General features: G+C 38.2%; 1 non-coding gene and 1 pseudogene across 1 annotated transcript; both read left to right on the top strand.

Moving 5' to 3' along the window:
• The window catches only part of LOC101651046, a 36,487-nt pseudogene that overhangs the window by 19,892 nt on the left and 5,783 nt on the right, over positions 1-10,812 (top strand).
• LOC115871164 lies at positions 1,489-1,656 on the top strand. The gene has a single exon (XR_004047138.1). It is a non-coding gene; the product is annotated as a U1 spliceosomal RNA (small nuclear RNA).

The following is a 10,812-nucleotide window of genomic DNA, read 5'->3' as shown; positions in this document are numbered from 1 at the left end:
GCAACTAGTGGTATATTTTAGTTAAATGTTCATTTTGAGTGTTATAAATATATGAAATTAAAGTGATACCTTTTAGCTTGACATTTTCCATTAGGTAGTGTTCAGGTTATTAGAAATAAGAATGTTGATCCCAAAATTTACTAGAAAAAAATATGAGAAAAGTATCACAAATGACAAAAACACAATAATAAAGGACTGAAAACACAATACAAGGGGGGTGAGGCAGGGGGGAATATGAATTTATATGATTTCTCTTCAGAACACTGGCTAATATCTAATTCATTTTTAACTGGTATGAAAATATTCCCAACTCTATTCCCTTCATGTTTCATAAAATGTTTGATTTCATTTTAAAAGCTGAATGTTCTTTCAATTATTACATGGGGCTATCCCACTGTCATTGTGTGGTGTGTGTGTGGTGTGTGTGTGTGTGTGTGTGTGTGTTTAACTGTAGGGGAGAGTATTCCTTGAGCTGTGCTTCATGAACCCGTGAGACTCCTTCTGGGGTGACACTGACTGAGTTCCTCAGTCGTGGAGAAATCCAGACCGAAGGGAAAGGGAATAGCAAACTAAGGTTGAGGAAATTAAGTGGACCGTCCTCGTGCCCTGGCTTTGTTTACACCGAGCATTCCATGCATTGCCATCCAGAGAGGAAAGGAAAAAGCGAATTCACACAAAAGAGTGCCCAGGCTCTGAGGTCCGCGTCGTGAAGAGCAAGAGAAGCCGAATGTGAAGAACCATTAATGCTTGTGGAATCGTGGGGCTTGTTTGGTTTTTAATTTTTCGTTCTGTGAGTTAGAGATGTTGTCAATGAGACAGGGCAGTCCTGCATTGCAGACATCTCTTACTTCCCAATTACTCAGTGCCAAATAAGCAGTGGGCCTCCTTTCAGAAGGTATGTCTACCAGCATTTTCCCTCAGCAATGGAGCTCAGCTTGCTTGATCCAGGCCAATTCCTGTTGCTCTGGCGGGGCTGCCCTCTGGCTAACTGATAAGAAAAGTGACATCTTTGGAGCACATCAATATCATGAGGCCAGAGACTCCCTGTTGAACTCCAGGGAAAGATACCCAGGGAATACTTTTCCATCACACAAACACTCTTTTGTGGTTAGTCTGAGGAAGCCAAATTGAGAGACTTCCTTTTACCAGAAAGTCACCCAGGACCAGGGACTAATTGGAGGCTCGAGATCAAAGATCTAAAATTTATAACTCTTACAATCCCCAGAGCAGCCCAGAGAATATTGAATAAGCATTGTGTTTTGACATTGCAAAAATCCCCTACATTACCAAGTTGACATGCAGCAGGTCAAATAAGAGTCAGCCAATGTCGTCCAAATTGAGTACCAAAGTTTGACTAAGCAAACATATTTACATCCATGCACGTATTTGTGTAACATTTAATAATAAACCCAACTCTACTCCTTAGTCTAAGAGAAATCTCACAGTTATCCTAGGCTTGAGGTGAGCTGTTTATTAAAGTGGGGTGGTATACTTACCTGGCAGGGGAGGTACCATGATCTTGAAGGTGGTTTTCTCAGAGTGAGGCTTACCTATTGCACTATAGGTGTGCTGATCTCTGTGATTTCCCCAAATGCGAGAAGCTTGCCTGCATAATTTGTAGTACTAGGGACTGAATTAAAGTAATAATAATACTTTATTATTATTGGGGATTATTATTATTATTATTATTATTATTATTATGGGGATGTAGAGAAAGGGTTAATGGTAGTACTTCCAACCATCCTCAATGTTCTTATGAAACATTTTTGAATATACACGAAGGCATGTTTGACTGATACTACCAAATTCTTACTCATACTTGGCTATTTATGAATCTCCAGAAATGTCTAATTAAAATCTTGGCGTTTTGCAGAACCTAAATACAAAAAGAGAATAAGTACTATATAATTCAGAGAAGAAAAGAAAAGAATATGTATATTCTTTTCATATATATATGCATACCAGATGCTTTACTTTTATATTCTTTGTTCAATTCTCACTGCATCTTGTTGGACTGGTATGGTTAGCATTTTATGGGTGACTAATTGGGAGCCCAGAGAGCTTTAGCAAGTTGCCTGCTCTGCATAATCTGCACGCTGACAGAGTCAAGATGCTGTTCTTCTCTACAAATCCAAAAATTAAAAGAGGATGAGCTTGTTTCTTTTGCTATGCGTTTGCATTTTGAGCTTATTGATGGATGTGGTTATTTATATATCACATGATAACTTGTGAAAAGCAAAACATGTTGACTTCAGTTGAATATTTTTCTTCCAGAAAAATAATATATATTCTTGCATGTTTTGAATAAAATGAAATAAGCCTGACACTTTTGAGTTTGAATAAAATATGACATATTTTTTAAGACTGCACATTTGTTCCACATGTTTTCGGAGAACTGTTATTCTGCTAACTGATGCACATGACAACAGGAGCGCCGTTTGGAGGAAATGATTGATTATCACACTGCAATTATATGTCTGTCTGAGTGTTCTGTCGATCAGTTTCTGACCCATGGTCAGCAGCATGAGGATGTGGAGCTCTTTCTCCAGGAACGGAGATGTGGTTACGTGGAACAACTGCACTTTCACTCCTTTCTTGTGATCTACAGCAGACCTGAACATGTGTCTGGATAGGATATTTTTTCTTTCTTTTTCTTGTTTTCCTTTCTACCCAACAGTAGTAAAGTCTCTCGCAAGGATTCCCCTTGGTCTCATATCATAAAATGAAACCTCATTTGAATAATGATAAAATATAAAAAATAATAATGATAAAATAATAACATCTCCTTAGCAAGGAGCACGCAGCTCTTTAATGGTACAAAGTGCATTCTCATAGGTCTGTCATGGCAAAATCTAGGATTTTGATTTTAATTTAGAACAAACCAAGTCTACGACCATCAAGTCAATTCCAAACTATGGCAACCTTTTCAGACAGAGGAAATCTGCTCCTTAGTGTTTCTGAGGGTACAACTACCAACACTTTGGTGGGACCACAGAAGAAGTACAGCGGGAGCGCTCTTTCGAAGTAAGGCTGCATCTCCTCAACTGTGGCTGTATTGTCAGGAGAGACCAGTCCCTGAGAAAAGACATGCTTGACAGAGGTCATCTGGAAAGAAGATGACCATTAACGAGATGGATTGACACAGTGGCTACAACTATGAAATTCAAAATAACAATTGTGAGTATGGTAGAGGACCAGGGAACATTCTATTCTGTTGTACATAGGGAATACCAGGAAAAGATGTTTACTTGTGTTTTATTGATTGTAAAAAGACATTCAACTGTGCGGATCATAATCAACTAGTGACGATATTTAAAAGAATGGAAATCCCTGAACACTTCATTGTGCTCATGCCGAATCTGTACATGAATCAAGATGAGATGGATTGACACAGTGGCTGTAACAATGGGCAAGTCTAACAACTGTTGTGAACCTGGTGCAGGTTGGGGCAGTGTTTTGGTTGGTTGTATATAGGGTCACAATAAATAAGAACCAACACCTAACAACAATAACATGAATTGAAAATGACTCCAGAGCACCCAATGACAAAACAGGCCAAACATGTCTACTTTAAAGACATTAATAACAACACGTTTCTACCCAACCCTCAGAGAACCACACCATGGACTGAGCACCTTGATGACTTTAGACACTGGTCTCAGAGGCAACATAGCATCCCCAAGGGCCAACCCCGAAGAACACAACATAGAAGCCCGACTGAATGAACTGAGCTCTACCTCAAAACGGCCTGCACCCTTGGGTTTAGGACTGAAATACTCTGATGGGAGAGGAATCAAAGGGTGGCCTCCCCAAGACTGTGGAAATGACTGTCATTAAACCTTTGGTGGCTTAGTGGATGGCCAATGAAAGGGAACACAGAACCACAATATATTTAATACCTCAATGCTCCCCTTGAATTGACCTAATAGGTTATAATCTGTTAGGCAAGGGTCTGCTCCTGTAAGAATTGACACAGGAAAATTCCCCCTACCACCGTTCCCCCTGTTCACTGTAAGCAGATGTCAATCAATTCAGAAATGAAGCTGTACAAAGCAGCAACTCATGGATTGTGGCCTGCAGTTGGATTGTACTCCCATAAACTCCCCATATCAACAGTATCTTAAATTCTTTGTCACTGGAAAAATTATTGATGCTTTCAATGTAATCGCCTTATACCCCAGGGGGGATGATTAACAATGTTTTTCTTTTTTTGTTTCTTTGTTGTTGTTGTTGTTTTTCTAAAGTTAATTATGGTGGATCCAATCAGATGATTCATGGTATAATATGATACTTGGTCAGTTGACCTCCCTCTTGACCCAGCCTGAATTTGCTCTGTGTGCAAGTATTTCTCAACTGTTCCAGAAAAGAAATTTCTTCTCCGGCCTTCTAAATATCAGTGGCGGTCTTTTCATTATTATGCTTTATTTATATTTTTATCTTTGTATTATTATTTTCTTCTTGCCAGTTTGGCTTGGCTTTGTTTCTTATCATTTTTCTTGGGTTTCCCAGGTTGTAAAGCACAGAAGGAATGGATGCATGGAGACAAGAACCAATGCAACGGTTTACTGGGAAATGTCGAAGGAGAAGCGGGGTGGAGAGAGTGAAGGGAATCGGGGAGCAAACAATGAATGCAGGAGCGGGGAGGGAACACTAGAACTAATTGTAGTGATGTATATACAATTCGTTTTAAAAGCAATTTAAACATTAAAAAAGACTGTAACAATAATATGTTATTGTTAGGTGTCATAGAGTAAAATGAAATCCTTGACAACTTCAAACTTTTCTCCATTTTTTGTGCTGCTGATTATTGGTTTACTTGTGAGGGGTTTTTGTTTTCTTTATATTAAGGTGTAAACTATCTTGAAGACCGTAGTCTTTGATCTTCACCAGTCGTTGCTTCAAGTCCTTTCAGAAAGCAAGGTTGTGTCATCTGACACAACCTGATGCTATGCGCGTCCTATAGTCCCGCATCTCAGAATATTTGGTTAGGACAAAGATTGAACCAGTTTGGTGAAAAGCTACACCCCTGACACAGGCAATTCCTTCCACGCAGCTAGAACTTCTTCCTTTATTATTACCATTGGTGTTTTATCATCTTCCATCTTTTGAAGTAGTTGTACATTTAACATGTCCTTTTGTAGAGTCCTTCTGTGTATTCCTTCCCTATTAATTTAATTTCCCACATCAAATGTTTTGCCCAAACTATCCCTCAAACAAGGCTTACAACTGAAGGCTTGAAGTTTTTTCTTCCATTCCTTCAGCTTGGGATATGCTGAACAGCTTGTATTCTCCCTTCCCGCCTTTCTAACTCCAGGTGTTTGCACATTTCACTACAATGCTGCACTTTGTCTTCTTGAACCACTCTTAGGACTTTTCTCTTCAGCTCTTTCACTTCATCCTTTCTTCTTTTCACTTTAGCTTCTCTACATTCAAGATGCAGGCATCCTCAAACTATGGCCCTTGGGCCCGCCGAGGACATTTATCCAGCCTGCCTGGTGGTTTTGCCCCATTTGATTTTTCACTTCAAAATAAGTAATGTGCAGTGTGCATAGGAATTTGTTCACCTTTTTTTTTTTTACTATTGTCTGGCCCTCCAACAGGCCTGGGGGACAGCGAACTAGCCCCCTGTTTTAAAAGTTTGAGGACCCCTGTAAGAGTATGTTTCTATCTACTCTGACATACATTTTGGTCTTTTCTTTCCATTGTTTTAATGACCTTTTGCTTTCTTCATGTATCATATTCTTTTTTTATAACCCTTTTATGACTGTAGAAACCTTTATCATATGTGTTTCCTGTAGCCAATTTATTCTCTCTTTTTTAATCATTTTATTAAGGGCTCATACAGCTCTTATCACAATCCATACATACATCAATTGTATAAAGCACATTTGTACATTCATTGCCCTCATCATTCTCAAAACATTTGCTCTCCACCTAAGCCCCTGGCATCATGTATCATATTCTTGAAGTCATTCCACAACTCATCTGATGTAGTTCAGTTATTATTGGTCAGTGCATCAAATCTACTCTCGAGATGGTCTCAATTAAGGTGGGGTATACTCACAGTTATATTTTGCCTAATGTTGACTCACTTTAATTTTCTTCAGCTTCAATCTGCACTGTCTATGAGCAATTTTGCAGTTGGTGCTCGTATTATTCTGACTGATGATATTAAGCTCCATTGTCCTTTTCCATTCTCAAAAAAATCGCTGTCATCTAGTCAATTCCAAGTCATAGGGACCCTCAGAGTGTAGTGAATTATGCTTAGGGATGATAACCACAAGGTCAACAGTTTGAATTCACCAGCCACTCAGAGAAAGATGAGGCTTTCTATTTTCATAAACATGTAGTCTTGGAAACCCACCACAACAATTCTACTGTGTCCTTTAAGGGTACTGTGATTCTCTTTCCATGAGCAGAGCCACTTTGATTCCTGTATATTCCATCTAGTAAGTTTCACTAGTATGTCTCCATTTTACAGATATTTCCAATAAATAGCTCATTGCCAAATTCTATCATTTTATTTCCAATGTGTTTTCTATCACTATGGTCATTATTTTTCAACTGCTTTTTCCAGCTTTTGCATTCCAATCACTGTTAATTACTAATGAACCTTGATTACATGTTTAATCAAATTCCGACTGCAAAAGTTAGTTAAAAATCTTCCATTTCATTATCATTGACACTAGTGGCTGGCATGTAAATTTGAAAAATAGTCACATGAACTAGTTTTCCTTATAGGTGCACAGATCTCTTTTCACCGACACTACTTTTCTTCAGCCAGATCTTGAAATGTGGGGTTTTTTAATTGATTTTATTAAAAAATTAAATGTCTTTTTTAATGGTACTTGTGACACCATTACTCTTCAATTTGTCATTCCCAGCATAATAGAATATATACTTGTCTAATTCAAAATGGCCAATACCCAATACATCGAAGAAGTGGATGGGCTTTGGGCCACTTCTCAAGTCCTCCTCAATGCAAGAACATTTTGTTCTAACAACCTGGAATTCTGTGATGCTCACCCTCCCAGCACAGTTGCTGAAGACAAAATAGGTACACAAGCAAATGTGATGAAGAAAGCTGATCGTGCCTGGCTATCAAAAGATATAGTATCTGAGGTCTTAAAGGCTTGAAGTTAAACAAGCAACCATCTAGCAGAGAAGCAACAAGCCCACATGGAAGAAGCACACCAGCCTGTGTGATCATGAGTTGTAGACAGGATCAGGTAATAGGCAACAGAAAACCACAAACAAACAAACCAAAAACATATTGTTATGAACAAGCGGGGGGTGGGGGACCGTAAGAGCAGAGACCCAAAGCCCTTCTGTAGACAATGGGACATACCCTCACAGAAGGGTCACAAGGAAGGGATGAATCAACCAGGGCTCAGTATAGCAATGATGAAACATACAATATTCCTCTGGTTCCTTGAGGCTTCCTCACCCCACTCCACCCCCCACTATCATAACCCCAATCCTGCCTTTCACTGCAGACTAGGATAGAGCATATACACAGGTACAGATAAGAGCTCAGGACACATGGGATCCTGGCCAGATAAACCCCTCAGGAACAGAAATGGGCATAGCATACCAGAGGGGGTGCGGGGGTAGATGAGGGGCCAAGAAACTACGGGGGAAGAGAGACAGCAATTGGTGTAAGATATTAAAATAATAATTTATCATTTTTCAAAAGGTCATGAGGGTGGGAGGGGGAGTGAGGATAAAAAGAGGAGTGACACTAAGGGCTCAAATAGAAATGAGATGTTTAGAAACTAATGATGGCAACATATGTACAAATATTCTTGGTACAATTGATGTATGGGTTATAAGAGCTGTAAGAGCCCCCAATAAAATGATCTTTAAAAATTAAATGGCCAATACCAGTCTATTTTAGCTCACGAACACCTAGGATATCGATCTTTATTTGTTCCACTTCATTTTTGATGACTTCCAATTTCCCTAGATTCATATATGGTATAATTCACCTTCCAATTAGTAGCTCACAACTGTTTCTTCTCATTTAGATTCATGTCACATCAGTAAATGAAGGTGCTGAGATTTCTGCTTCATTCACGTCACCAAGGTTGACTCTAGTTTGAGGCAATAGTTCTTCTCCAGTCTTATTTGAGAGTTTTCCAGCATGAGGGACTAATCTTATGACACTCTGACAGACAAGGGTTTGCTACCTCTTTCTTCTTCCTAGTCTATTTTATTTTGAAGATCCACTAAAATTTGTCCACCACAAATACTGGTAGCATACTTTCCAGTCTCATAGCAACATATAAGCCATCACAGTGCGACAAACTCTCTAAAGGTAGTGCATAAGAATAATATAGCATCCCATGAATTTTTCTTAATATAAAGTACTAGTTTAACTTAAGTAGTAAAGAATAGCTGTCTCAAGTATTGTACTCTTTTAAAATCTATTTATATGGTATCTGATTGGCAACAATGACTCAAGATATTATGTGAAGGGGCAGCAAGTGTATGTTAACAGAGGATGAAGAACTCGGAGAGGGAGAGATTGGTTGTACCACTCAAAGAATTTAATTAAATTCAATGAATGGTACTTACAGAAATTATAGAATTCAAAAGTGTTTTGAAGTGCATAGTCTCAAAAACAATAGAATAAAAATTTTAATCATGAATTAAGCATATCTTATTACTCCTAAAATATTTGTTACATGGAATGCACATATTTAAAGGTATCTTTATTTATTATATGAACTATGTTATACATGTATGTAGATATATCTACATGATATATACATATATATATATCCTCCTGGTAATATTCCTTGAGTTACATGTTACTATTATTGTAATATCCATTCCTTAAATAAGAGAACTCAAACTCAGAGAAGCTGAGTGAAAAGCCCAAAGTTTTTCAGTCAGTGGTTTTAGGGCTATGTGAGAATCAAAGCCAGCCTCTGACTCTAAGCTCAGCGCTCCCCTTTCAAGTATGTGTTTATAATGTAGTGGATTATTTTCAATTTTATAAAAAGGTGTTTTTAAAGGAATTCACTGTCGACATATTAAGCTCAAAGCTCCTCCAATGCCATTGTTACATTCTTAAAGAGAAACACAAAGGCCTTGGCCCAGTAAGAAGCTATCCTCATTGCTGTTCCCAGTAAGGAGGATGGTTTATTATTTTTGGAATACAAACCAAAGTAAAAGAGCCGAAGAGTATGTTTTAAAAGTCTGCTATTTTTCACCCTCTAGCATCAGTGTAATTGGTCACTACGTAATAACAGTGTTTTATTCTTTTCCTGATTTGGGTGATGGGTCCTGGTTGCTCTGATTAGAAAAATAAGAAGTGGAAGCTCACGTCAAACCTCTTGAGGCTTGAGAGAGGCCTGGATGCTTCCCTTGAGCACGTGACCAAGCTTCAAACTTATGAATCAAAGTCAGCATCTCCGTTTGTATGTGTAAATGTAAAGGAAATTATATTCACCCACTCTGGTCCAATTGAAACATGGAGACAATGAGAAGATATATTAAGTGCGTCTAACTAGTCAAGATGGTGTATAAGCAAATTGATTGCCTAATTGTCTCTACATTTCCTAGGGGAAAACCTAGTAAGATTTCCAAAGGCCATTGCATGTAGATATAACTTTTTTCTTATTTGCTCTGGGAAATACACCCCGAATTGTCTGTGGTAGTACTGCGCCATTTTCTCTTGTTGGGGTGTCATTTCTCAGACTCAAGAGACTGCTCTTTTACTTTCTCAAAACCAAGCTCTGCCAAACAATTTTGAAAGATTTAACATTTATTTTAGGCTGGTTATAGCTTGAAAGTGAAATCCTGGCTAAATACTCATATAATAAAACTAAAAATAAAGCATCAAGGCTACCTTATTACATCAGATCCCGGGAGGACAAGAGGCCAGGCTGTCATTCTGGCACACGTACATAAATTTATATGGGGAATTGCATCACTAAGAGTCTTCTTTTTTGGTTTTGTTTATAACTAAACAAAACCCTTCTAATATTGAAGTGGCTTCAAAAATTTTGTGGAAAAAGGTTTGAACTCAAAGAGAAGGATAAATTTCCACAAATAGAGAGAATCCCTAGGACAGGGAAAGAACATTATTTTGAGATGGTGAGATCCTCTGGAACTACAACCATATTAAAAAGCCAGGCTCTATTTTTGTAATTTATATTTCATAATGTGGCATGGTCCTAAATATAGTTTGAAAAACCACTGGAGATGAGATAATGCTAACTATCAAAAATTAATTTTAATCTTAGAAAACTATAAGAGATAAAGGTGTTGTCTATAAGTGAAAATCTAGCATTTAGAGACTTAATGATACTGGTACCCTTTTCTGAGTCCCTATTCTTGGTGGTATTTGGAGCTCTGGTGGCATCATGGATACCTATAGGGTCACTATGAGTCAGCATTGACTCAATGGCTGTGAGTTTGATTGGGGTTTTGATTATTCTTTATAGCATTGGTGGATCAGTGTTAGAATTCTCACCTTCTATGTGGGAGACATAGGTTTGATTCCTAATGATTTACCTAATAAACAGCCATCAACCTTCTTGCAGTGGAAGTTGCTTGCTGCTATGATTTTGAACAGGTTTCAGAGAAGCTTCTAGATGAAAATAAACTGGGAAGCAAGATCTAGTAATATTCCTCAGAAAACTAGCCAATGAGACTTTCTACTCCTATAAAGAGTTACAGTCTAGGTGAGATAGTTAATGTTTATTGTGCCAACCTGGCCGATAAACACATGTGGGGTTAATTGAAGGGCAGAGGAATAAATGGCTCAGTGAGCCTCACCTTTTGGGTTCTCAGGTCTCTTTG

The sequence above is a fragment of the Echinops telfairi genome, unplaced genomic scaffold, assembly GCF_000313985.2.
Source record: "Echinops telfairi isolate 266 unplaced genomic scaffold, ASM31398v2 ScPeMD7_3533;HRSCAF=4204_0, whole genome shotgun sequence".
NCBI lineage: Eukaryota > Metazoa > Chordata > Mammalia > Afrosoricida > Tenrecidae > Echinops > Echinops telfairi.
This window is presented reverse-complemented; position numbering and strand designations above follow the sequence as displayed.